Here is a 27,035-nt window from a genome sequence, read left to right on the forward strand (position 1 = left end):
CTTGGCTGGGGGGCATGCCCATGGTGGATGGGCTGCCTGCGGGACATGACCAGGGGTGCAGGCTAGTCCCCTGTGGTGTGGGCTGCCTGCAGAGGTCGTGGAGGGGGTAGAGGGGAGACCTGGGAGGACCCACACTGGCAATTCACCTCTTCAACTTCCCGCACACCCACGTAATACACTGCCCCACTCGCACAGGCCCAATCGCGTGTAGGATTTCTCGCGCACCCCTGTAATACACGTACCCAGGCCAATCGTGTGTAGCATTTCTCGCGCACCCCTGAAATCCACGTACCCAGCCCATTCGTGTGTACATTTTCTCGCGCACCCCTGTAATACACGTACCCAGCCCAATCGCGTGTAGCATTCCTCGCGCACCCCTGAAATCCACGTACCCAGCCCAATCGCGTGTACATTTTCTCGCGCACCCCTGTAATAGACGTACCCAGGCCAATCGCGTGTAGCATTTCTCGCGCACCCCTGAAATCCACGTACCCAGACCAATCGCGTGTAGATTTTCTCGCGCACCCCTGTAATACACGTACCCAGGCCAATCGCATGTAGAATTTCTCGCGCACCCCTGAAATCCACGTACCCCGCTCAATCGCGTATTTGACTTCCCGCGCGCCACTTTTTTGATGCGCTGGGACTCTACCGCCTGCCTTCGTGTGGCGGCCGTGTTTCAGCTTGTGCGTGTCTTTGCCTGTGCGTGGCTTTGCCCTATTCGATTCCATGAATACGTGTGGTTCGAGTGCGTGTGGGCGTTCCGTCTGCTTCCCTGCAGTACATCCCCAGTTACGCCCTTATTTTCCCGTGTTGTTCCCCATTCCGCGCGTTACGCCCCATGTCCCGCCCACTTTCTGGTGTGTGCGCTGAGGTTGTGCGCTTTCACTGTGCACGTCGCGCACGCCTTTCGCGATGTTGCAGTGACTTGTGCGCCATGCATGGGTTTGGCGCACATCCCGCGGTGAACACGCGCAGGGACTTCCATGAATCGCACGCGTGCGCGTGCGCCTGTTTTTTCCGCTTGCGCATGCTTGCGCATGCTTGCGCGAAGATTTTCGGCGCACGTTTGTTCCATGAATCGGCCCCATAGTGTTTTTGGAATAAGACGACAATTGGACTACTGTGCTGGAATGGTGAAATTCACTATAAACTCATAGGAAGATCCACAAGAATTTCTAATGTACTTACTACAAGTACTGGAAAACAAAAACATACCTATAAATGAAATCTTTCAGATTTCATACATGTGGAAACATACATGCACTCTCTGCAACAATGTGACACAAGAAGAAATCCCCAATGAACGCTTCATATATATATCAATACCAAATTGTGAATCCATTCCATTTCAGCAACTTGTACAAAATGCAAACCATGGTAGATTATGCTCTACCTGCAATTCAGATAATCGCCCCACGTTAGTAATACAAACACATAGTAAATACGTAATACTAATGCTTCTACGTTACAATGCAGATGGTACCAAAAACAACTGCAAGCTGACTGGATTCACACATGGTCAAATATCACTTGGTAAGAAAACCTTCACAACAATAGGTATAATCTACCACGCAGGAGCCACAACCAATTCAGGGCACTGCACTGCATATATAAAAAAGAAATGTGGATGGTTTGAATGTAATGATAGTACCATTACTCTAAAGCAGAGATTACCAGCAAATCTTACAAACGCTTATTTGATGTTCTTAAAACCAAAATTTGATAAATAAACTGTATTTAAACCTTTAAATAAATTTGTGTTAAAAAAATATAAACTGTTAGAATACTCCAAAAGCTATCTAAATGCTCAAAGATTCTACAACAACTAATCAGATAAATGAATACCACTAAATTAGACCAGAAAATACACAGTTAGAATACGCCAATTGGTATCTAACTGTCCCAAAATTATAAATTTGTGTTAAAATAATATAAACTGTTAGAATACTCCAAAAGCTATCTAACAGCTCAAAGATTCTACAACAACTAATCAGATAAATGAATACCACTAAATTAGGCCAAAAATACACAGTTAGAATACGCCAATTGGTATCCAACTGTCCCAAAATTTAACAATATCCAAATGGATAAATCAAAACCACTAAAACATATTAAAAAAATAGACAGTTAGAACACGCCAATTGGTATCTAACTGCTCCAAAATATTATAATATCAAAACAAATGAAGAATCTGTTACTGCTCCAAAAAAAATACAACAACGCAAAGTATAAAGCATTAGCCAGAAACAACAAGTGAACACTGAAAACAAACAAACAAATAAACTGCAGCATAACAGAAAAAGGTTTTTTTTTTTTCCAGCATGGATTTTTTTTTCTCCCACAGACCCAATGATTTTAGCAACAAACACAGAAACTGAGCAAATTGCACAGTACTCTGATTTGTACTCTACTAAATATGAGGGTCGAAAAAAAATAAAAGTATATTGCTTATACAATGTAATAAGTCATTACAAAATACTAATACTAACATGCTATTTTCTTTTATCACAGAAATGAAGAAGAAAAACATGGACTCCCATTACTAGACCAAACAGTAAGTATACAATAATAAGGACAACCATAGCAGCATATCATATCCATAGTATCTAATACCTTTGTTCCTTATACATTTGTTTTCCACCCAAAGTTATGAGCAAATATGAATGTGATATGCTGCGGTGGTTGTTGCCAGGGCATAGAGTCTTGGGTGCATGGCCAACTTTTAATGTCCGCGAACAATGTGAGTGTTCTTAGAACACTTTGAACTTGCCAGCAAACAATACGGACACCGTTTTCAGGACACCCCCTACGAACATTTCAGAACAACGCAATAGTTCTTAGAACACTTTCAACTTAACAACGAACAATATGGACAGCGTCCTAAGGACACCCCCTACGAACATTCCAGGACACCGGGAGTGTTCTCAAAAACATCTTCAGAACACCCCCATCTTGTTTATTTGCGAACATTTCAGGACACCGCGAGTGTTCTTAGGACACATTCAACTTGACAGAGAACAATACGGACAGCGTCCTCGGGACACCCCCTACGAACACTCCCCGGACACCGCGAGTGTTCTTAGAAGCGTCTTCAGAACACCCCCATTTTGTTTATTTGCGAACATTTCAGGACACCACGGGTGTTCTTAGAACACATGCAACTTGACAGAGAACAATACGGACAGCGTCCTCAGGACACCCCCTACGAACATTCCAGGACACCGGGAGTGTTCTTAGAAGCGTCTTCAGAACACCACCATCTTGTTTATTTTGGAACATTTCAGGACACCGCAAGTGTTCTTAGGACACATTCAACTTGACAAAGAACAATACGGACAGCGTCCTCAGGACACCCCCTACGAACACTCCTCGGACACCGCGAGTGTTCTTAGAAGCGTCTTCTGAACACCCCCATTTTGTTTATTTGCGAACATTTCAGGACACCGCGAGTGTTCTTAGGACACATTCAACTTGGCAGAGAACAATACAGACAGCGTCCTCAGGACACCCCCTACGAACACTCCCTGGACACCGCGAGTGTTCTTAGAAGCGTCTTCAGAACACCACCATCTTCTTTATTTGCGAACATTTCAGTACACCGCGAGTGTTCTTAGGACACATTCAACTTGACAGAGAACAATACGGACAGCGTCCTCAGGACACCCCCTACAAACACTCCCCGGACACCGCAAGTGTTCTTAGAAGCGTCTTCAGAACACCCCCATTTTGTTTATTTGCGAACATTTCAGGACACCGCGAGTGTTCTTAGGACACATTCAACTTGACAGAGAACAATACGGACAGCGTCCTCAGGACACCCCCAAAGAACACTCCCCGGACACCGCGAGTGTTCTTAGAAGCGTCTTCAGAACACCCCCATTTTGTTTATTTGCGAACATTTCAGGACACCGCGGGTGTTCTTAGAACACATTCAACTTGACAGAGAACAATACGGACAGCGTCCTCAGGACACCCCCTACGAACACTCCCCGGACACTGCGAGTGTTCTTAGAACAGTTTCACTTTGCTTGCGAACAAAACGGACACATATTGACTCCTTAGAACACCCCCTAGTCAGACACCCGTGATGTCCGCAAACAAATCGAACACAAAAAGAACGTCTAACACATAAAAAACACAACTTTCATCCTATCTCATACACTCCCACCCTCCCCAAACACTCCTACACACCAACACACTCTACAAAATACACATTTTGAACAATGTTTCACTGCGCTGTCCGGGGACGTCCGCGAATCCAAGATGGCGGGCGCTATTGAAAAATATGATGCGCTTCACGCTCCACGCCGTCCAATCAGCGAACACGTTGCATGTCCGCGAACATCACGCAAGACGATTGGCCAATCAGGACACTGTCCGCGGAGCGAACAGGGAAGTGTGTCCGCGAACCGAACACAGATATCACTAATTTTTTTTTACCTACTTTTTGGTCATTTTAAAAAAAACTGCTGGACGGATTTTCACCAAATTTGCAAAAGCACGCTTTTGGGACCAAGCCGCTGCTTCTGGTCCAAATTTGGTGGAAATCCGTCCAGCGGTTTGGGCCGTAGGCGCGAGCAAACATTTTTTCCCATTCACTCTATGGAGAGTGAGTATAATGTATACAAATATGAGCATATAGAGGGAAGGTAGAGTAATACAAATAAAACTATGAGAACGTGCTGATAACCATAATGATTATCTTCATGCACAGAAAGGATTGCTCTCTTTCAAGCCTGTATCTTCCGCTATGTATATGTTTCATTTCCCGTAAAAGATAAAGAAATGCCATCTTCTTTAAAATGAACAGCATTACTGGCATCAATATTCTCATTGTTACAGAAGAACATACCAGCTCTAAGCATGAAGGCACACATGCCTCGGTTGATGACACACCTAGCAATATTTTGCTGAGGACAAAAAACTGAACTATTGTCCCATATTGCCCTAGGTAGTAATCCAGAAAAAAATACTTTTGCATTTGGAAGGATCTTCATTACTGCTTGAACCAAGCGTTCCAAATCAGCCAACGTTGCCCAAATGGAAAGCACCATAGTGCAAAACTACCACATGCGGACTGTTCATCGTGGCCATATCCTCACAAACTTGTACAATTCCCTGTACATTGCAATCAGGCACACTGCTCCACACCACCTCCACTCCTTTCACATCAAAGTTATTTGCAACATGCCTGCATTCAGCGTACTGCTGTAAACCATGCACAAACATATCTCCGAGCACCAACACCATGACTTTCACAACTTCTGCATCTTCACCACACACAGTCTCTTTCAACACAAATCCACAACCTCGACATCTGATTGGCTGATCCGTACAGTCTTCTTTCCATGTTGGATTTCCTGGAAAAACCCGGATGTAGCACGCCCTGTCCACGAACAGCCGCAGTATCCGCGGACGGCGTCCACTTTACTCTCTGTGCCATTCCCTCATTGCATACAGCTAAGCAATCCCACAATACGAATAACGTCCTCAGAACAACCCCATTTTGTGAATTTTCGAACATTTCAGGACAATTATTATTTCATTATTCAACATATTAACATTACAAATATTATACTTTCATCTTGTACTCTGCACACAATGCTATGTTTCTCCATTAGTAGCTCAGTATACTAGATAGAATCCCATAATACAATGCTATTTATATCAATACATCGTTCAAAGCACTAATAACGGTATGATATTTATTGCAATATCCTTGACACTTTTTTCGCAACATTATAATAAAAATCCCTAGTACACAAATTCCATGAAAAGTACATACACATGTGATGTCATCAGTGATTTCATCAATGACATTTGCAATGTCATCTTTGATGTCCTGGGTGTTAGTCTTAGCAGTGCACGGTGGTGGCGCCAGTTATTTTTCATAGCTTACCATAACTTGCGATTTTCAGGGGTCTTTCGGCTGTACTTAGAACCATAACGTCCATTAAACAAACTTTTTTTAATATCACGCAAACAATATACAAACATGGCGTGCAAAAACCAACTTCTACAGATGGCTTTACACAGAATGTTGCAAAGTAAGAATATATGCTCGTTCACAGTGAAAGTCAGCTGCTTCCACAACTTCTACAGATGGCTTTACACAGAATGTTGCAAAGTAAGAATTTATGCTCGTTCACAGTGAAGGTCAGCTGCTTCCATTTTTTTCTCGGGCCCCGGAGAGGCTCATGAAGCGGACTATAAGGTTGTATTGTGTTTTGACCTTGACAGACAGAGATTGTGATGAAAGACTTCTCTTGAAGGAGTGTTGCTAAAACGTAAGAGAAGATAAAGATGAAATTTCTGAAACGAAACCACTTTTATATATTATATCACTATGCGAAAGATCGTTGGCACACGCGGAGTCGTATTTTGGGACTGCACCACTCGTAGACAATGGAAATTGCAATTGTATTGTAAGTAACCCTTTAGATTATTTTATACCAAATATAATTACAATAGCGTAGCATTAAAGACCGCTCAAGTTGAACTTGTTCGTTGAAAGTGGCATAATGTTTTCTACCGCGCACTATCACCGCCGAATTGATCCCCTGTGGTTTAGAGGGCTCTAAAAAAGGCAGACAACACAGGGTGGGTTAATAGAAATAATTTAACCGGTCTATAGGCGGTCAAGCGCTCTACTCGCTGTGCCACTTCACTGTAGCCTGTCAAGTGGCACAGCGAGTACAGCGCTCGCTTTGACATCCGTGCACAGCTTGCTAACGCAAGTTTGAATCCCGGCAAGGCCAAACTCAGCCTTTCATCATTCCGTGTTCGATAAATGAGCACCACACACTGTGGTTAATAATAAGCACCGCTTAGATACCTCACGCTTCTTAGCGCTATATGAATGGGAAAATATTATTATTTTATTATTAACATGCTCTGTTGCACTATCTTCGATAGCAAATAGTTTCACGCCCTAATAAATAAAATGATGATTTTTAATGAAGATCGGCTGGTGAGACTAATTTATGTTTTTTAAAACAGGTATGTGGCTCCATTTTGCCTATGTCACGATTTACAGACTCCAGCGGATGGGGTCTTCAACTGCCAGGTGCAGGTCCAAATATGCAACTTCATGACCCTCACCATTTTATGGGACAATCGCCAAGGACCAATATGCCCTTACGCAGTACTAGCGGCTACAAACAACATACCAACCAATAGGGTGGTCTAATGGCTCGTTGTTGGAGCAACCTTCCGATTATCAGAGCGACCATTTACTGCTTTTATCATAAACCAACAGCCTATCTACCGCAAAGGAACAACGCGTGGCTCCAAATTAACTTTTGCTGATCGACAGCAGAGACACTAGCAAATCGCTGAATATTCCCTAAACATTTCATGTGAAATAAATGTACTTTACCAAATGTACAATCCTGCTGTTTACTTTTAAACCACAGTTTCATATTCCGAATTGTGGCGCACTGAGTTGTAAGCTGATCTAACACCCTCTGTACCGCAAAGGAACATTGCGTGCCTCAACATGAACTTTTGCGGATCGACAACAAAGACAAATGCAAATTGCTGAATATTCTCTAAACATTTGATGTCAAATAAATGTACTTTACAACATTTACAATCTTGCTGTTTGCTTTTAAATCACTGTTTCATATTCCGAATTGTGGCGCGCTGTGTTGTGACATAATATGTGTTGTCTTCCGGGTTCTGTGTAAAGTCACTTAGGACTGCAGAGAACTGGGCGTGTTTGATTACGCACTCTGTAACCTCATGGAGAGAGGTGGGGAATATGAATGCTTTGATAATATCAGGCTTAGGGGCGGGAGATATGATTTAGTGTCGCAAAAGCAAGTCAGCCAGGTCAATAGCGCCAGTCATAGGATTATCACATAATGTCGGCGCACACCAGCCGGATTTATCGTTTCTTTAGTGGACAAAAAGTCGGTTGACGCCCTTAGGAAATTGTATTATTAGCGGACAAAAGGAGTGGTCTTAAAACACTTTCACCCTGACAACGAACAATACAAACAACGTTCTCAGAACACCCCCATTTTGTGTAATTGCAACCATTTCGGGACACTGCAAGTGTTCTTAGAACACATTCAACTAGACAGATTACAATATGGACAGCGTCCTGAGGACACCCCCAGTTTGTGTATTTACGAACAATTAAGTACACCGCGAGTGTTCATAGCTCATTTTTACCTTCCTTGCGAACAAAAATGACACATACTCCGTCCTCTAAACACCCCACCATTTAGTTTATTTACAAAATGTCAGAACAGCCGTGTTCTCCGTGGACAAATCGAACGCAACAAAAACGTCTAGCACATAAAAAAACAAAACATTGAACCTATCTCATACTCCCCCACCCTCCCCAAACACTCTTACACACCAACACACGGCACTAAATCCAATTTTTTATCACGTTTCACTGCGCTGTACGCGGTCGACTGCGAATACAAGATGGCGGGCGCCACAGAAAATCTGACGTGCTCCACGCACCTCGCCGTCCAATCAGCGAACACGTCGCATGTCCGCGGACATGACGCAAGGCCATGGGCCAATCGGGGTGCTGTCCGCGGAGAGAACAGGGAAGTCCGTCCGCGAAGCGAACACAGATATCACTAATTTTTTTGCCTTACATTTTGGTCATTTTAAAAAAAAACTACTGGACAGATTTACACCAAATTTACAAAAGCATGCTTTTGGGACCAGGCCGCGGCTCCTGCCGAAAATTTGGTGTAAATCTGTCCAGCGGTTCGGGCTGTAGCCGTGCGCAAAGTTTTTTCCCATTCAGTCTATGGGAAAAAAAAAAGTTTTGGGACCCCCCTATAACTTTTCCCCACCTGGACGAATCCTCAGCAAACTTTGCAAAACAATTCAGAATGACCCAAATACTTTCTTTGCAAAGTTTGGTGAGGATCCGTACAGGGAGAGCAAAGTTATAAGCCGCCCAAAAAGTGCTCTTCCTATGGAAACAGCAACTTAACCATAACTACATGGCCACTACCGTGGCCATGTAATATATTGATATACATGTACATACAACCTATGAGTAATTGAGAAGTTTGTGGTATATTGTCGAGCTTGAAGAAAGGAAAGGCAAGTGGAGAAGTGATTAGAGGGGAAGAGAGACTGAAGGGCAAGTACAGGCAAAGGAAGAAAAAACATCATCATGGGGGGAATAACACCACTAGCTCATATTTGTCAGCACCTTCCGTTATACAGTGAGAAGATTCAAAAATACCATGATCAGTGGTCGACAGAGATAAAAGGAGACAGTGTGACACCAATTTGGCCAGAAGGTGGGTCATTTTATAAAAGGGTGTTAGATTTAGTGTCCACACACTTGTTGGCAAGGTATAAGGGGAAACAGTTACAGAATAGAAGAGAAGTACTAGACCTGTGGCGAATGTTTGAAGAAGTTACGCCTACAGCAGAGGTAGGTAAAGAAAGAACGAATGAAAACCAGAAAACGCAGGAAGAGGTACGCGTTAAGCCAAAGGGCGAGTGCACAACCGCTACAGCTGAGGGTGATAGAAGGAAAATATATCCCTTAATGTCAAGGCCAGCAGTAGGATACAGCGAGCCCCTGTACACACCAGCATGTCCCACCCCCACACCCTCAAACGGAGCAGCCGCTATGGCAATGTCGACCTATGATAAAGGAGGTTTGTATGGTACGACAAGTGCACCCCCCGTGAATTTGGCACACTTAACCGGAAAATTAGACCGCCAACTAGCGCATGCACAGATGGAAATAACGCGGCTAAGAACATTGTGCGATAGAGGCCAAATGCTGCCAGGGGGAGGAGAGGTGCCACCGTTATCCATGGCAGATCTCACGCCATCATTAAGCACAGCAGGGGAAGTGCACCAGCAATCTCAGAGCCAGCGCGATCAATATCATCACAAGGGACACGCATACCACAAGGGCGAGAGAAAGAGTGGCAGTCAGGGGAGTTCCTGTTTCATCTAAATGACAAACCCGTGAGGATTATACACCCACCCACCCCAGAAAGTGAGAAAGGGGAAGGACGTGAAGAAAACAATGAGCAAGAATCAGAAATAGAAGAGGTATGGAGTGACTTAGATGAATATGAAGAGGCAGCTGCTGAGTCCAGGTCCCCACTGCCAAACCGCTGTTACCCAGATACACCATCGCCACCACTATGGCAGGGTAGATTAAGACAGCGAGGAGGGAATATGATGGTAAGTAAAATGAAGAGAGGTACGGTAAGTAAAGTAGGAAAGAAACACAGGTTGCAGATGCCATTGATACATAAAGGAGCAGGTAGGCCACACTACATTCCATGGGCTCAAATGGATAAAAACAATTTGCTGAAGGTCCTCCCCCCACTATCGGGAGGGCTGGAAAATGGATACACGCCTTTGAGAAAAACACAGCAGGAGTGCCACTAGCAATAGGAGATGTGAAAAGTTTACTAGTATCAGCAATTGGTGACCAAGCAGACGCAGTGTGGGAAAAGGCCGGATTCTCCGGAGTAACAATGAGTTGTGACCGCCACGATGGGTCAGCGTTCAGCAACGTTCGAGCACAAGTGTGGGATGCATTGCGGCGCACGTTTCCAGATATTCCAGATTTACATTTAGTGATGCAGTGTACAATGGAGGAGAACGAGGATCCTACGCGATTCATACTGCGGGTGCAGGATTTGTGGAGAAGCGAAACTGGCACGGCGTGGAACCAGTCCAATGCCTTGTGCTATTTTATCATCAAAAAGGGGCTCCCGAAGGAGGTACAGAAGGCCTTGGCTAAAATAGTTGGGATAGAAGCCAAGGGTTGACCTGAAATACAGAGTATAATTGTGCACCACTGCAGGAGGATCAAAGAGAGAGAAAAGGAGATAGCACAAAAAAGGCTGGCAGACGAGGCGAAGCTGGTACAGAACAAATTAGTGAAGGTCGCCGCCATCAACGCCAGCGTAGCCACAGATAGAGAAAACGAGGGGGATGAAGGTGCGGGAAACAGTCCAGTCACAATAGCGTCACTGCGGGCAACAGGAGGACAAGGACTGTGGAACGGAGAAGAGCAATACGGCGGACAACAGTGGCAAGAAAGACCAGCAAGAGGAAGAGGTGGGTACCGTGGCCAGAGAGGGGGGTTTGGAGGTATGGGGAATAGAGGATTTGGTGGTCAAGGAATGAGAGGCGGACCACAAGGGTCATGCTGGAATTGTGGGAGGTGGGGACATTATTCAAGAGATTGTAGAATAAGGCCTTCAGGGTATTTCCAAGGGCAACAGGCCATAGAGAACGAACAAGGCTGGGGGTGCCCACACCCAGGTAGCCCCTATGGACTACCAATGGGAGGAGGGAGACAGCAGGACCAGTGCTATAACAAACCTCAAATGCAGCAAGGACAGCAACCACCGCCACAACCTATGGCAAGACAAAACACGGTAAGAAACACAAACAATAATTGTTTTGCAACAGCTGCAAACGGTGCGCCCGCCTGAAACCGTGGCTTGACAGTGGTTGGAGACAATGTCTTTTCAGTACCAGGACACGAAAGACATTCAGATTAGGACAGCCCACAGGGAACACTTGCGTGTCCAGTTCTATCCACCACCCTACGTGCAGAAGAGGAACCTCTAGTGGGGGCAGAGATAGGAAATAAACAGTTTATCTTTATGGTAGACTCAGGAGCAGAAAAGTCATGTCTTATGGAAGGGCGGTTTCCGCTCCCAGGCAGGAATTTGGAGATGCAGGGGTTCTCTGGGGCTATTTTGAAAGTTCCTTACACTAAAGATCTTGATATAACGGTGGGGGGAAAAAACGTGCACGTACCCTTACTGTACCACGAAGACACGCCAATCAATTTGTTGGGGAGAGATTTGTTAAGTAAATTAAATATGACCATCTCGTTTACAGAACGAGGAATAGTATGTTCAACCCCAGGAGTGTGCCCAGTATGAGCCATGTTGATGTTCAGCACAGTGATGAATGAAGTTGTGGTGCGAGGAATACCCATTGACATTGACATGTTTATTTATGGCATCAAGGTATTAGCACGAGTGGTACCAGAGATAACGAGAAAAGAATGGAGAACACCATCAGATTTTATATTCCGCCCAATTGCAAACACAGATGTCGTGCCAGGCACGATCATGTCCATAGACATCGAAGCAGTTCAGGTATCCAGCAAACATATTGTGGTCATAGGACTGGACGCCCATGGGTGCGAGTGGAGAACTGTGTTATGCATAGACCCAAACATAATGCTAAGAGACATAACTGACGAGGAATTATTCATGGATAGTGAAGATTTCGGAGAAATAATAATGGAAATAAGTATACCATGTGATATTATGATCCAGTACAGAGAGGTACACAACCCACTCATGGCTAGCGTTAATGCCCCACCGACCATATTTGAGAAGGACATGGCAAAAGTAGCTCTTGAAATTTGGACTACAGGGCCCAACGATGTAGGGTTACTACATGAAGTGACACCGATAAAAATAAAACTCAAGCCAAGTGCCATACCGCCAAGAGTAAAACAATATCCCATATCGAGAGAAGCAGAGGAGGGAATTAGGGAAACCATAAATGCACTCCTAAAAAAAGGTATCAAAGTGCCATCAAACTCCCCATGTAATACAGCAATTTTCCCGATCAATAAAGCAAAAGGAGGGGCGTGGAGGATGATCCAAGATCTCCGCCCACTCAATGACGTCATTCAAAAAGAGTTCCCATTAGTACCTAACCCAGCATCAATATTGTGTAGTATACCAAAAGAATCAACCTGTTTCACTGTAATTGATTTAAAGAACGTTTTCTTCTCCATACCACTTGACCCAGGATCTCAATACCTGACAGTGTTCACATTAGGGAACAACAGGTATGAACATCGCAGACTCCCCCAGGGGTACTACGAGAGCCCCAGCATCTTCAACAGAGTGACATCGGGAATATAGATGTAGAAAGCACCATTATTCAATACGTAGATGATTTACTCGTCTGCAGCCATACAGAAGAAAAGTGCAGAGAGGACTCGATAGCACTACTGAATGTGTTAGCTACAATGGGGTACAAGGTGGACAAAGGAAAATTGCAGTATTGCCTCGCCAAGGTTGTATACCTCGGACAGTTAATATCAAAAGATTGGAAGCGGATACTACCAGACAGAGCAGCTGCTATACGCAACATAATAATCCCAAAAACTGTGAAAGACATGCAAAAGTTTCTTGGCATTTTTAACTTCCGAGCCTGGATCCTTGATTACACGGCATACACACGTCCCTTACTACAAGCGTTAAAAGAAGCACAGAAAATTAGAGCCGCAATAAAAAGGACACAAGAAATGATGACACAGTATTTTAAATTAAAGGACCTCATTGCTGATGCCCCAGTCCTTGTGAACCCAGATTATGAGAGGGAATTTGTCTTGTTCTCACACTGTAATGGAACACTGATGACAGCTGTACTGACACAAAAAAACATCACTAGGTCACAAACCACTGGCTTATTACAGTGGGACACTAGATCCAGAAATGCAAGGCCATTTCGCGTGCGAACAGGCTCTCGCAGCTGCAGCTGCAGCCTTCGCGATTGAAAAGAGTGCCATCATTGTCATGGGATGTTCAGTAATGCTATATGCAGAGCCTTCCCTATGCGCCATTCTTGAACGATCAAAATCAACATTGACAACCCAGAGGGCAACTGCATGTGAAATAATCATTTCTAGCCCCAATGTACACGTGGTCAGATGCAAGACAGTGAACCCAGCAACATTCATCACAGAGCCATGCACAACAGAAGACATACAGGAACACGATTGTGCCACATATGAGGGGGAAGGTGATGACATCCCAAAAGCAAGTGAAAAGGCCCTGAAGGACGGATAAATATATTTCATAGATGGGTCAGCATCAATAAACCCCAAAACAGGGGAAAAACACATAGGGATGGCGGTAGTGCGCATGGAGGAAGATGGCTATGAAACAATTGTGCAAAAGCAGCTCCTATCCCATTACTCCGCACAGGCAGCCAAATTAACTGCGCTGATCGAAGCATTGCACACAGCTAAGGGATGTACAGTGACAATATACCCAGACTCAGCATATGCAACTACCACAGTCCACTCAGGGTTGTCACGGTGGCGTAGACGGGGGTTCAGGCGGGCAGACGGTTCTCCAGTACAGCACGCAAAATTGTTGAATGAGTTAATAGATGCATTAGCAGTACCATCAGTAGTGGCAGTGGTGAAATGCCAAGCCCATACCAATAACACAGATGCAATCTCATTGTGAAACGCGGCAGCCGACACAGCAGCGAAGGAGGCCACGTATTTCAATGCAACGCCAACACTCGAATGCGTTGTAAAGGCAACCATTACAGAACCACTAGAAGAAGCCTACAGTAACACACCAATAACGCAGATAATCGAGTTACAAAGAAGAGCACCAGAGGAGGAGCAAGAGTTGTGGAACAAACGGGGATGTAAACAATCTGCCACAGATCTCATTTGGAGGCAAGTGACAACAGGAAAGGTAGTAATGCCCGTAGAATTACTAAAAATAGCATTCCAACAGCTGCATTTCCCCGGCCATGTAGCAAAACAACACATTGCCGCAGACATCCAGGAACATTGTTTTGTCCCCAATTTGCAAGAGCACCTGTCAAAATTCATCGTAGAATGCATAACATGTCAAACATATAATTCAGGGATGACATTGAGAACACTGCGCGGTACCCTTCCCCGACCAACAGGACCATTTAGAGAGCTCCATATAGACTATGCTGATATGGGAGAGCGGTGTAATGGAGCAAGATATTTGATTGTGGTGGTATGCCCCTTTTCAAGATGGGTGGAAGCGGACCCATGTCCCCACCCAGATGTGAAGTGTGCGGCAAGGTTCCTTGTTCGGGAAGTGTTTTCCCGATGGGGAATATGCGATGTGATGAGATCAGACAATGGTACGCACTTTGTGAATTACCTCTTTAAGGAAGTGACATCACTCTTGGGGGTAAAACACAAACTTTTTTACAATTTATCATCCGATGGTGAATGGGGTGGTAGGAAAGATCAACGGATTGCTGAAAGGTAAGCTATCGAAATTGTGTAATACACTGAAGAAGAACTGGGTGTATTGCTTGCCCCTAGCACTGTTCCAACTCAGGATGCAACCATGTAAGGACCACCATCTGAGCCCCCACAAAATTGTAACTGGGAGGCAAATACACACGCCAGTATCTCTGATTAGGAGAGCATCAGATGCGCACTGGGCTGCCACAGTGCTGGGGGAAGAGTTCAAGGAATACCTAACCCAGTTGACATGCACAGTATGCAGCATAGAGCGACAAATAGCACCGCATTTTACTGAAAACGTGGCAACTTATACTACCACACCAGCCACAGACAGCCCAAGTGGGCCACTGATGCCTGGAGCACAAGTGTACGTTCGTAGCTTTGTAAAGAGGTGTAATTCACCTAGGTTTCATGGCCCTTACGAGGTCATCTATAGTACACTCACTGCAGTGAAGGTGAAGGGATTGAAGTATTGGGTGCACTTATCAGATGTGAGGAGGGCACACAATAGTACAATCCCCCAGGATGAGCAAGATGGTGCCACTGGCACCACAAATGAGGTTGAAAAGGGATAACAAAATTGTCGGTAAACAGAACCTGCAGAGATAAAAGTTATGATATGCATCTTGCTCTGCATGACTTATTTCCTACTTTCTTCTTTTCCGTTCTTCCTTCTTTGATTACTTGAGATCCCCCTCTCTCTCTCTCTCTCTCTCTCTCTCTCTCTCTCTTTCTCTCTCTCTCTCTCTCTCTTCTTCGTCTCGATTATTGTTTCTTGCTTTTCTCCATCACTTTTACACTCTCCTCCTCTCCATAGTAAAAATAAATGTGTAATGGAGAGAATGAGCAAACATGAATAAAAATGATGGTTAAATATGAAGTTGAACCAGAAATGTAAATACATGTATATATTGTAGTGACTTAACAAATTTATATTGCTCCTCCAGGTGACAAATGGCCCAACGAACTACAATCGTGGAGAACAGATTAATGCTAAATAGTGATAGGGATTGCGATTACGGCTAATAGGTTCAGTAATTTAAAAATGTTTTTTAAAATGTGCTGCAGTTTTGTTCTCAGTATTGTTGTTCTTTATGGCTTGGTATTATACCCTTCTATCTTTGGTTAATGACATGCAGAAGGGGGGGAGCAGGGCTAACTTGATACGAGAAGGGTCGCACTTGATATGGACTGGGGTAAAGACAATGTGGAGAGAAACATATGACATTAATGTCAATGGTACAATTGTAATGCAACCTTCAGAACACTCCACCGCAGGCCCAACAAGTGTCTCCTTGCTACTTCCTAATATAAATACGAGTAATGATCATGAACTCAATGAATACGATGGCGATTATTACTGGCCAAATGATTTAACTAACACTAGTACACGTTCACAGACAACCATACACCCTACCTCACATAACACTGCTGCTACTGATAAAGATATACATGCCATATTGAATAACAATGATACAACCTGGGCTGGAATGTTTCCAATACATTACAAAAAGGTGAGAAACAATAACAAGGAAGGGAGAAGGAGGAGAAAAAGGGGGGCGGAAGGGAAAAGATACGACATTTATCATGACCTGGGGTTAGACGAAATAGAAGATCCCCGCCACCCTGATCAATCAAATAAATGGTATTCGGACATGAGTGCCATGGCGAAGCAAGCAACAAATGAAAGCTCCTACGTCTGTTCACTCATTGTGCATGCATCAGGAACCCCGAAAATGTTAATACCGCAGGAAGTGCCCTTGTCGGAGGCCCAATGTTTGATTCATCTGTGCAGGATAAAAAGCACATTCCAAACCCACACCGTCACAATGGAGAAGCTGGTAAATGAGAAAACGTGCACCAGCAAACGTCAATGATCCCCAACAAGGGTGAAACACGTGTATGGGGTTGCTGGTGGTACTCTCGTTCAGGTTGGAATTGCCATTGCATTTCGGTGCTGGACTGCCCCTGGGCAGGACAAAGACTGATATGCAAATGGATATTTCCCAGCTGTGAAAGGCACAGTGAGTAAAAGCAGTGGCTGCGAACTCTCAAGTGGTTAATAACCACTGAACAGGTTATCAGGCCTTGTTCTGTCTAGAGAGGGGCGCCCGCTACCTTTGCAAACTAAACGTCAAGGAGTAGTTTGCCTCAAGGAGCCGTTTCTTGTTATCAGGGGTACAAGGTATGCAGAAAATAAATGGCACGAGGAAACTATCGAGGGCAAAGAAGAAGCACTCTGAGGGCTATCCAACAATACCTTCCAATGGATAAAAGAAGTATGTGCCCCCATCTGGTCGCAACATGTCACAAAGCTAACATGGGTTACAGCACTCGAGAAACCTATTGAAATACAGAAAGAGGTGCCACAAGAACTGTGTTTCCATGGAGAAGGAAGGGTGAGCATGGGGGAAACAAGGAAATGTAACAAGAGGGTAACCATACCTGACATGAAGAAAGGCACTGCTGCACTAATGGACATGTACTGGATTTGCGGCAAACAAGCCTATTTACACCTCCCAGCAGCATGGAAAGGTACATGTGCCTTAGCCACCCTTCATACCGCCCTGATGGTAATACCAGAAAGTAATTTCCAAGGAGCAGCAGGAGAATCGGCTGGCATATCGGCAGCAGGGCAATCAGCTGAACCATCGACAGCGCCCCAACTAATGATAACAGAAGCTCCAGCGTATGAACTATTGTCAGAATATGAACTGAAGAAAAGGTTAGCACGAAGTAAAAGGTCCTCCAATTACATCTCATCCAAATCATCGAAACTCCTTGCTGAAATCCCGCAGAAATGTAAGCTCTTTTCATCAGCAGAGACATTTTTCGCCTCACTTCTTGTCCCGGGACTCCAAGCAGGAACGAACGCCAAATGGTTGCAGATAGTACGCTGGAAGCTCATCCAACTGGCTAACGACACTGAAGAAGGGTTCAACGTGATAAAAATAGAGCTCCGCGCACTGCGCTTGATGACGATGCAAAACAGATATGTTCTAGATCTCCTCAACAGCGATGGACGGTGGTGTTTGCCGAAAAATTGGGGGGGCGTGTTGCACGTTCACCCAACTAAAGATGCTGATAACGGGGCACTCTCACATGTGATAACAGCAGCACACAATTTAGGAGAGAGGATGAGAACAGAAGGAGGAGCAGAAGAAAGCACGTGGTTCGACAATCTGTTCAGTTGGATACCGTCATGGGTAAACGTGGCAATGAAGATACTAATACCCATCATCGTTTGTGTGCTCTTATTTTTCTGTGAGTGCCAACTGGGACTCCAGTGTTGTGAGAAAAGTATGCCTACCTCAGCTATGATGATGGTAACAATGGGCTGACCGACAACGGTAGCTACCATGATAGATGCACAAATACAAACAGGGGAGTACACTACACCACAATGCAGGATGACAGCCATTTACAGGCAATATGGGGACATAGTTGATAATTTGCATCACACATCGATAAAAGAACCAAGGGAGTTGCAATGGTACAGAGAAGTATGGGTGGACCTAGATGGGGATGGAGGAATTTACTTGATGTGCACGCCAGATGAATATGCAAGAAGGGGGAATAGCTTGAGAAGCGTATGCAGAGCATGGATGCCAATAGAAGGTACCCCAGCAGGGGACGAAGCAGTTGCAGAAGCTGAGTACTACCGAAGGGAGAATGAAAAGAATAAAAAATAGATATTCGTTAATTTAGATGTAACGAAAGGGGGGAATGTGTGGGAGCAAGGGGCCAGTAGGCCCCTTGCAGCCTTCACTTCTCAGTACAAAACTCGGACCAAGTGCCTCATGTAGTGGGTACGCCCCTTGCCCTTATGCAATCTTAACTTTGGGTTACATTCACGTAGATGGGACCACTGAGCAGGACACAGGGCATCCATTTTTGTACCCCCTTTCTACTCCATCTTGGTGACCAGGCCTCACTGCGATAGTACAAAATGCTTCTCTCCCTTTCCCCACCGCAGCAGCTCGGAGCACATGGCCCGCACTCTTGGTCCCACTCTGACTGGAAAACTCTGCAGCTCCATTCTCACGCTGAAGCCGGAAGTATTGGCAACAAATAATAAATGTAACACATCTCTTTTCCTCTGAGATCACTGTCCTGCATGTGAACCAACATGAGCTAAGCACATAGCTCGTCCATCTCCACAAAGGTGTCCTTGCCCTCTTACCCTCGCCAGTTGAAACTTATTGCCATTCTAACCCTGTTTCCCCGTAAGATATTCCTTTCATGTGCCAGGCCGCTAACCATGCTATGAAGCCCACCCAACAGACCCCCAACTAACATTAGACCCCTGCTGCAGTATATCGTCACTAATACTCGCAAATGCCACATACCTGAGATTCTTGTGAAACTAACCCCACATTTCAATGAGAATATTATAGTGGTCAAGACCCTTAAACCTGTGACCTTTATAACCCAAATGTTATAGATGATATAGACACCTGTGTGATTTGTATAGAGACATGATAAACTACTGACAGTCCTTTTGAACCACCAGTATTTAGTGCATGCATTATAGAGAATTAATTATATTAGCTTAGATAGTGACCACCGTGTTTCACAGCAACCTGACCTTCACCCATCCGGAGCGCAGATGTCTGACGTTAGTCCTCCCGCCAACCAAGCAACCAACCCGGAGAAAGAGATGACACCCACACCTGAGACAGTGTGCAACTGACCAATCTGGAATCGACATAGTACCCTATGTTAATTGCGTCACACTACTGTATAAAAATGCAATGTAACGATAATTTGTTAGAGCGCTCTCAGAGATCTAGATAAACTTGTCCTTGAACTCTCGCAGCCTGCTCTTTTGTGTCTTATTCCCTGTCTAGGGACTGTCTGTTTAATTCATTTTACACGTGTAAGTCACGGAAGGCACAAACACACCCTAACCTCTTGATATACCCCGGCCCCCTGGGCCCATCGCACTTGTGCCCACCTCAGCCGCTTGCCTCTTCTGCCTAAACAGCTTGTTCTACCATCCTACCTCCTTGTGGAATGCCAAACACACATGCAGGACTCAGGTAGTCACTCCAGAAACTTGCAACTGGAACAAACCCTGACAATGGGGCAGGTGTTGCACCCATATCGGCATGGATGGTGTTCACTTAAAATGCACCTTGGGTAAACATGCTGATCGTGCTGTAGGAGGACAACCAGGGACCTCAGATCCCTTGCCCATAGTTGGCATGACAGATTACTCTAAAGCACAGGATGGGGGCGCAGGCCGTTGCATGTAACCAGGAAACAGGATCCTTATTATCACACCAGAAGGAACTAGGGATGGCAATCTCTTCCATGTAAAGAAACTTGCAGAGGGAGAATGCAGGGACGTCATTTCACCAAAATGCCAGGGGTAGCGGAAGTGACATCACATGACCCTTGGCCCCCTGATGACATCACAGGAAGTGATGTCATTTGACTCCACCCAAAGTGATATTGCGGGTAGCGATGGAACACGACCTTTCACCCGTTGACAAAACAGGAAGTGGCATCACATAGCATTGTAGAAAACGAAAAATATGGTTACAATATCACTATAATGTGATGTACATTTCATACAAGAATGGATCGCCATATGTATTGTTAAGATCCGTGTGTATAGGCCCATATTACCAAATTACTGTGAATGCAAGCAGATGTCCATGACCAAATGATAATGATGTGTTATTATATAGCACTTACGCTTAAATGCTTTAGATAGAAAAAATATACACCCAATATCACCCAACCTGTGTTGGTACTCATTTATCAACCTCAGAAGGATGAAAGGCTGAGTTGAGGCATTTAAGAACAGACTGACTCACCCCCTGAAGTGTGCCTGAAATAAACCTTTAATGAGTCTAGCAATGATTGTATAGAATTCCAGATAGACACATTATTTGGTATTCCTATTCTTTCTTATCTAGAGTCAGTGCTGAAAGTTAGACTTGTGGAAACCCTGTTTTTATTTTTCTTCTTTTTTAAGGGGCCTGAACAAGAAAGCCAGTCACTCCAGAACTAAAGAGCCACATGGTGCTGGCCTCAGCCTAGGAGCTTGCATTCCAAAAAAGAAAAAAACAAATGTTTTCTTCTTTTTTTTCTTAGAGGTCGCAAGGGAGGCCACAGAGGTCCCAAGGGAGACCTCAGAGGTCGCAGTTGCGACCTCTGGCGACCCCTAAATGACGTCCCTGGGAGAATGGTATGCATTCATCAAGCACTTAAATCGTCTGTGAGATGCAGCAATGCTCCTTGTACATAGATGGAACCCAATAATCAGTCATTGTTGCCTGTACAGCTAACCCATTTCTCCCTCACACACCGCACCGTCACAACTTAGTGGAATGTTTGGATTGCCTCCACAAACGCTGTACACACATACAACACAAACATTATTGCACATCACCTCTGCCATAAGAAGCTACTTTTAAGTACATAAACTCAAACTTTATCTACCCACATAACTCTCTATAGCTTCAAACACAATCCCTGCTTTAGTCCATAGTATTCCTCTGCTGAGCCTATACACATTCCTTTTAGACATGGGTGACTACCACAGTCATGACCACCCTTGCATAACTTTAAGGGATGAAATGCACACATGCATAATAGCGCCTCTCAAACGTTCCCAATTTTCTTTGAACTCTGGTCCCTCCAAAGGTGTTCAACCAATAGCACGTTGGGACCATAACTGTGGTGAAAGGCACTTAACTAAATGACTAAATGAATGAATGATAGTGTGTGATTTTTTGTTGCAGGTATTCTGAAACTGTCTTGTTTACTGATGCGCATGAGTTTGAAAGTGACCCGCCAGTGGAGGATATGTGGCTGGGAGTGGTATGTTTTCTTCAGCCGAGGGATTGCTGTGAAGTTCTGGACTCTTTGGAGTATTTTCAGTTAGTAGGCCAGGGTGCCGTAAATAGAAAGAGTTAGTATAGTCTAGTCAGGAGAGGACAACATACATGATTGCCATCCCTCAGTGGGGGTAGGAGAGGTAAGGGGAAATGCAGCTGAGTATGTGGCCGCATAGGTTGCATGATTTTGACAGTGTTAATGTGCTGTGATATAGTCAGGCCAGTCTCCATTGTGCAGCCCAGTTTTTGTAATGTGGAGGATGAAGCGGTTAGGGGGGACCTAGTGAAGGAGGCCAGGTTGTATGTTGCGGGAAGAGGGCTGTATTTCTGCAGATTAAGATCTAGGTTTCCCCCAGATTGAGTAGGAGATAGTTGACAGTCCTCCAGCGATCAATGTTTGTGAGGCAGGATGCAAGGTCTGGTTGGGGGTGGAGACATACTTAGCTATTCTGAAAATGATTTGAGTTACAACAACGTAGTTGTAGTTGGTGAGGTTGTGTGCGCAGATACGCATTGGGAGAGGTCTCGTATAGAGGTCGAATAGGAGAGGGAATGTGCTGATGTCTTGGGGAATCTGAGGGTCATGCAAATGAAGTGAAAGGATGGGGGGAGGTGATTTGGTGTTTGTTTGCAAGGAATGAGGAGATCCAGTGCAGTACTCTACCCATAATGCTAAGAGAGTGGAGCCTGTCCATAAGGATACTGTGGTTAATGGTGTCAAATGTTGCTGAGGGGTCAAGTAGCATGAGTGCAGCATAGCCTCTAGTCTGCTGTTTTTTTAAGGTCATCCCATATCGAGACATGGGAAGAATCAGTTTCATGAAGGGGTCTGAAACCAGATTGGGCAGAGTTCATGAAGTGGTTGGTTTCTGTGAATTTAATGAGTTGTGAGTAGCTAGTGCGATTAGGGAGTTTTGCTAGGAGACAGGTGTTAGACATCAGTCTGTAATTTGCTGATTGGGGGGTCGAGAGATGTTTTTAAGAGGGTTTGACATGGGATGTTTTGAACGCTTCTCAGAAAACGGTTAAGGTGAGGCAGGGGTTGAGGATGGATCTAGCGATGCTGCATGCACGGATCGATGTGAAGATTTATTTGAGGAGGGAGAGGGGACATGAGCTACTCGGGGATCTGGATAGATGACTGTCAGTAGTTTGAGGAATTCAGTCCGGAGATTTGAGAGAAGGAGGAGAAGCAGGTGGTGGTTTGGGTTGGTTGGTAGGTCAGTCTGGAGAAGCGGGTGGAAGGGGTGGCAGTGCTGCAAATTTCATGTTGATGGTATGTGTTCTTACTAGTGTTGTGTTATGGAAATAGTTGGAGAGGGCATTGCAGAGGGATTGGGAAATGTGTGAGGGGGAGAGGTGAAGGGGGTGTGCATTTTGGGTTCCTTGCTATTTTTACAAGTGTTAGCAATTCTATTCATTCCAACAAGATGTGTAGATAATATATTGATGGGCATGGGATGATTTATTTTGGGGGTTGGATCAATCAAGCATTTACGTTCTAGGGAGAGGTTTCATGTTTTTAGATATTTGAGGCGAGGGTAAACCATCTGGGTAAGGGAACTTGACTTGTGGGTCTAGATTTTGGGGGGGGGTGAGTGGTAGTAGTGCATTTGTGTCAAAGAGGTTGATGGATGATGGTACTCCTTTGGTTGGGAGGGGGGGAATGAAGAGCAGGGAGTCGGTTTTGTCTGTGGTTAATACGACCTTCTTCCAGAGCTGGATGTGGGATGGAGGTCCTGTGTTTGTCTTTCATGTAGGAGTGATTGGTGACAGAAGAGAGAAGAAGATGGCTTCATGGTCTTTCCATATGAGAGATCAAGAGGGGAGTGCATAGATGAGGTTGCAGAAGCTAATTGGAATGTGAAGAGTATGTCCTACTGTATGAGTGGCTCCTGTTAACTACTGGGTAAGGTTGAGAGCTTTCAGGTTATCTAAGAGTGGTAGTGGCATGGGCATCAAACCATATGTTGTGGTCACCTAGTAGGGTGAGGGAGGGTTTGGCGACTAGTATGGAAACTAGGGAGTCACTTATGGCATTAGCGAAATGTCTGTTGTAGCCGGTTGGCCTGTAGATGAGCAGGAAGCTGTGTGTGAGGGAGGGGTGAATGGAGAATGTAACTAGAATTGATTCACAGTCTGTGCTACAATCCTGTGTGTGTGAGCTAACTAAGTGCGGTTTGTATATGATAGTGATTTCCACCAGATCTGCTGGTTCTGTTGTGAGTGATGACTGTTTATTCAGGAGGAATGCCTTGTGTGTAATGGGCCAGAAATCATCAGAGAACCAGGTTTCTGTGATGAACATGAGGTCTGGGTTTTCAGAGGTCATTAAGAATGCTGTGTATGTTTTTGGCAACAGATCTGGCATTGATAAGAATACAGTTCATTCTGGGAGATGGGATGGGAAGGTTGGCTCTTTTGGTTGCTAGTGTGAGGAGCCTGGGGAGGTTGGGTAGAGTTGGTGGTTGAGGTGACCCTGCCTTGAACACTTTGTGGGTGTGCTTGGGGTTTATAGGTGGAAAGGGTGTTTGCAGATAGTGAGTCTGTGATGTGCAGGGTTTTGGGTGCGCTTTGGGTGTGGTAAGGTGATGAAGAGGAACAGTGTCTGAGAAGGTCTCAGTTGTGGTCCCAGAGGAGGGTGGGTGTTCTGGAGCTAATTAAAGTGGTAAGAAGTGTCATTGACAGAGGCAGTTATCAGTTACAGTTGGAATTGGGGGGTGATGTGATTGTGTGCATAGCTGGTGTGTGTACAGATGAGGGCTGTACGTTAGGAAAGTAGTGCTGGGATGCATGGGGTCACTAGTTTTAGGTTTGGAGATATGCTTGGGTGCCTGTAGTGTGTGTGTGAGATAGATGGTGGGTCAGCCAGGGAGGGGGTGTTGGTAAGAGTGTTTGCAAGGGCTAATCGGGTGACACTTAGGGATGGGAAAGCTGAGGAAGAAAGGGGTCTGGAGGTCAGGGAAGTGGGTGAGGGCAGAGTGGGGAGCTAGAGAGTGATGGGTGGTTGGCGATGCTAGGTGGCTATTGATTCCCCTGAAAGTCATGCTGGGATGGTGATGGGGGGTGTTCAGTTTGGTGGGAGTGAGGAGGATGATAGTGTTTCTCTATGCGCAGGGTCTGTGAAGTGAATGAGTAGGGGGTTGCGGAGGCAGTGGTGGGTTGTCCCTTGGTGCACCAGAGAGCTCCTCAGGACTGTGAATCTGTTGGCATGGTATATGTAAATGTTTAGTCACTAAACAATTTAGGGCTGTACTCAAAATGACAGCTAGATGCAATACAAGACTAGGAACAAAAGCACAGCTGATGTAATACAATGCTAAAATCAAAATCATAGCTAGATGCAGTACAATGCTAAAATCAGAATCACAGCAAGATGCAATTCAGGGCTTGAAACAAAATCATAGCTAGATTCAATACAAGGCTAGGAATACAAAAACAGCTAGATGCAATTTAAGGATGCAATCAGAATCACACTTAGATGCAATACAAGGCTCAGTTTAAGTGTTTACAACTTTGAAATGTATGCATGAACTAGGAAAATCATGATGTCTCGGGGTAATAGTTGCTCTAAAAGTGGGAGAGAGATGCTTACTTTATCATTGGCTGAACGGGGCAATTGGGGAGTGAAGCTGCCTTATGAAGCTGCCCTTTGCCACTGGCCCTTCGCCGGCTGCCCGGGTAAGGCTTCCTTAGGAGGTCTTCTGAAAAGGGAGACATCTGTTCACATGACTCGGCCAATTACCTCAATAACAGCAGCCAAGGGCTGGCAGGGAGTTATGGGGTGGCAGGTCTGGGAGGTGAAGGGAAAATGGAGGCAAGCACTGTACAACGAACTCAGGAGGTCATACAAATACAAAACTTCTCACTGATGACTGCTTACCAGGAATAAGTTGTTGCCTTTGGAGGAGCTGGCGAGAAAATGGACCGATGCAGAGTGGACCTTTCAAGAAACCACAGTCACCAATGCACGGGGGACTTCTGGCCACGTGACCAGGCTGATTTTCCCAATGTGTACAGTATACATTCAAAGGTAAATGGAAAAAAGGGCTGATCGGTTTAGCTGGGGCTGATACATATGGTTACGTTGGTACTGCCAACTGCTATGAAGAACACGTTTTTAAAACAAATGCATATATTTGCAGAGAATTTGCATTTTAAAAAAATGTAAACTTATAAATGTAGGTATTTTCAGTTTCTTATCTTGCAATCTCTTTGTGTTTACTATTTACACCACTTTCAATGTAAAATATGTTTTTATTACCTCTTCCTTTTACATTTTTTCACGTCCAGTCCAGGATGTTATTACTGTGATATTATAACATGGAACCCGTTTAACAGTTCAGAATGACAACATATTATTTTAAGGATGTGTCCATTGTTCCCATTTATAGTGCAATCTGAGTATTGTGAAATGTTCCTATTGCATAAAGTGATTTTTTCTTATTTTATGTTTAGGCTAATATTTTTTAAAAAAGAGCAAACATGCACTGAACCCCCGATTTAGTAATCTTTGCCTTAGAGTTGCCATATTTAATGACATTAGATTTGACAAAGCACACACACGCATAGCAACATGTCATATTTTGGAAGGGCACATCCAGAACAGCATTAAAGTAGGTGTTGTGCACGGCTCAAGATCACATTCAGTCATGCTGGGCTGGCCACAGACATTTCAGTAGCAGAAGCATGCACAAAGGATTGATAGGTGATCTGGATCTAGTAATTACTCTTTTAAAAAGAGTAGTAGGTTTGGACGCACAATTTGTGCAATCTCAGAAGTACCTAAATGTGATCGATTTTCAAAGTGTGATAGACTGCTGTATCTTTTGAGGTGTAGGTGTGAATTGGGACTCATATTTATTTCAGTTGCAGGCTAATGCCATGTCTTTTCCCAGCCGGATGAACAGGTAAACGTATTTTCTTCCACCAATACATCAACTATATTCTAAGGTCTAGTTGTCTGCAGATCATGTGGAATGGTTGAAATGTGACTCATTTGCCCAGTCCTATTGGCCTTTCCGAGGTCAATAACTACCAGCTATGAACTCTTAATATGCTAGTTTTACCAATATCAGTAATACTAATATAAGTATCCTAATACGTAACAAAGCCTACACCATGCACCCATATAACGTATCTGCCCCAGG

This window comes from Ambystoma mexicanum, chromosome 1p (genome assembly GCF_040938575.1).
Source record: "Ambystoma mexicanum isolate Mex_15411 chromosome 1p, UKY_AmexF1_1, whole genome shotgun sequence".
Lineage (NCBI taxonomy): Eukaryota > Metazoa > Chordata > Amphibia > Caudata > Ambystomatidae > Ambystoma > Ambystoma mexicanum.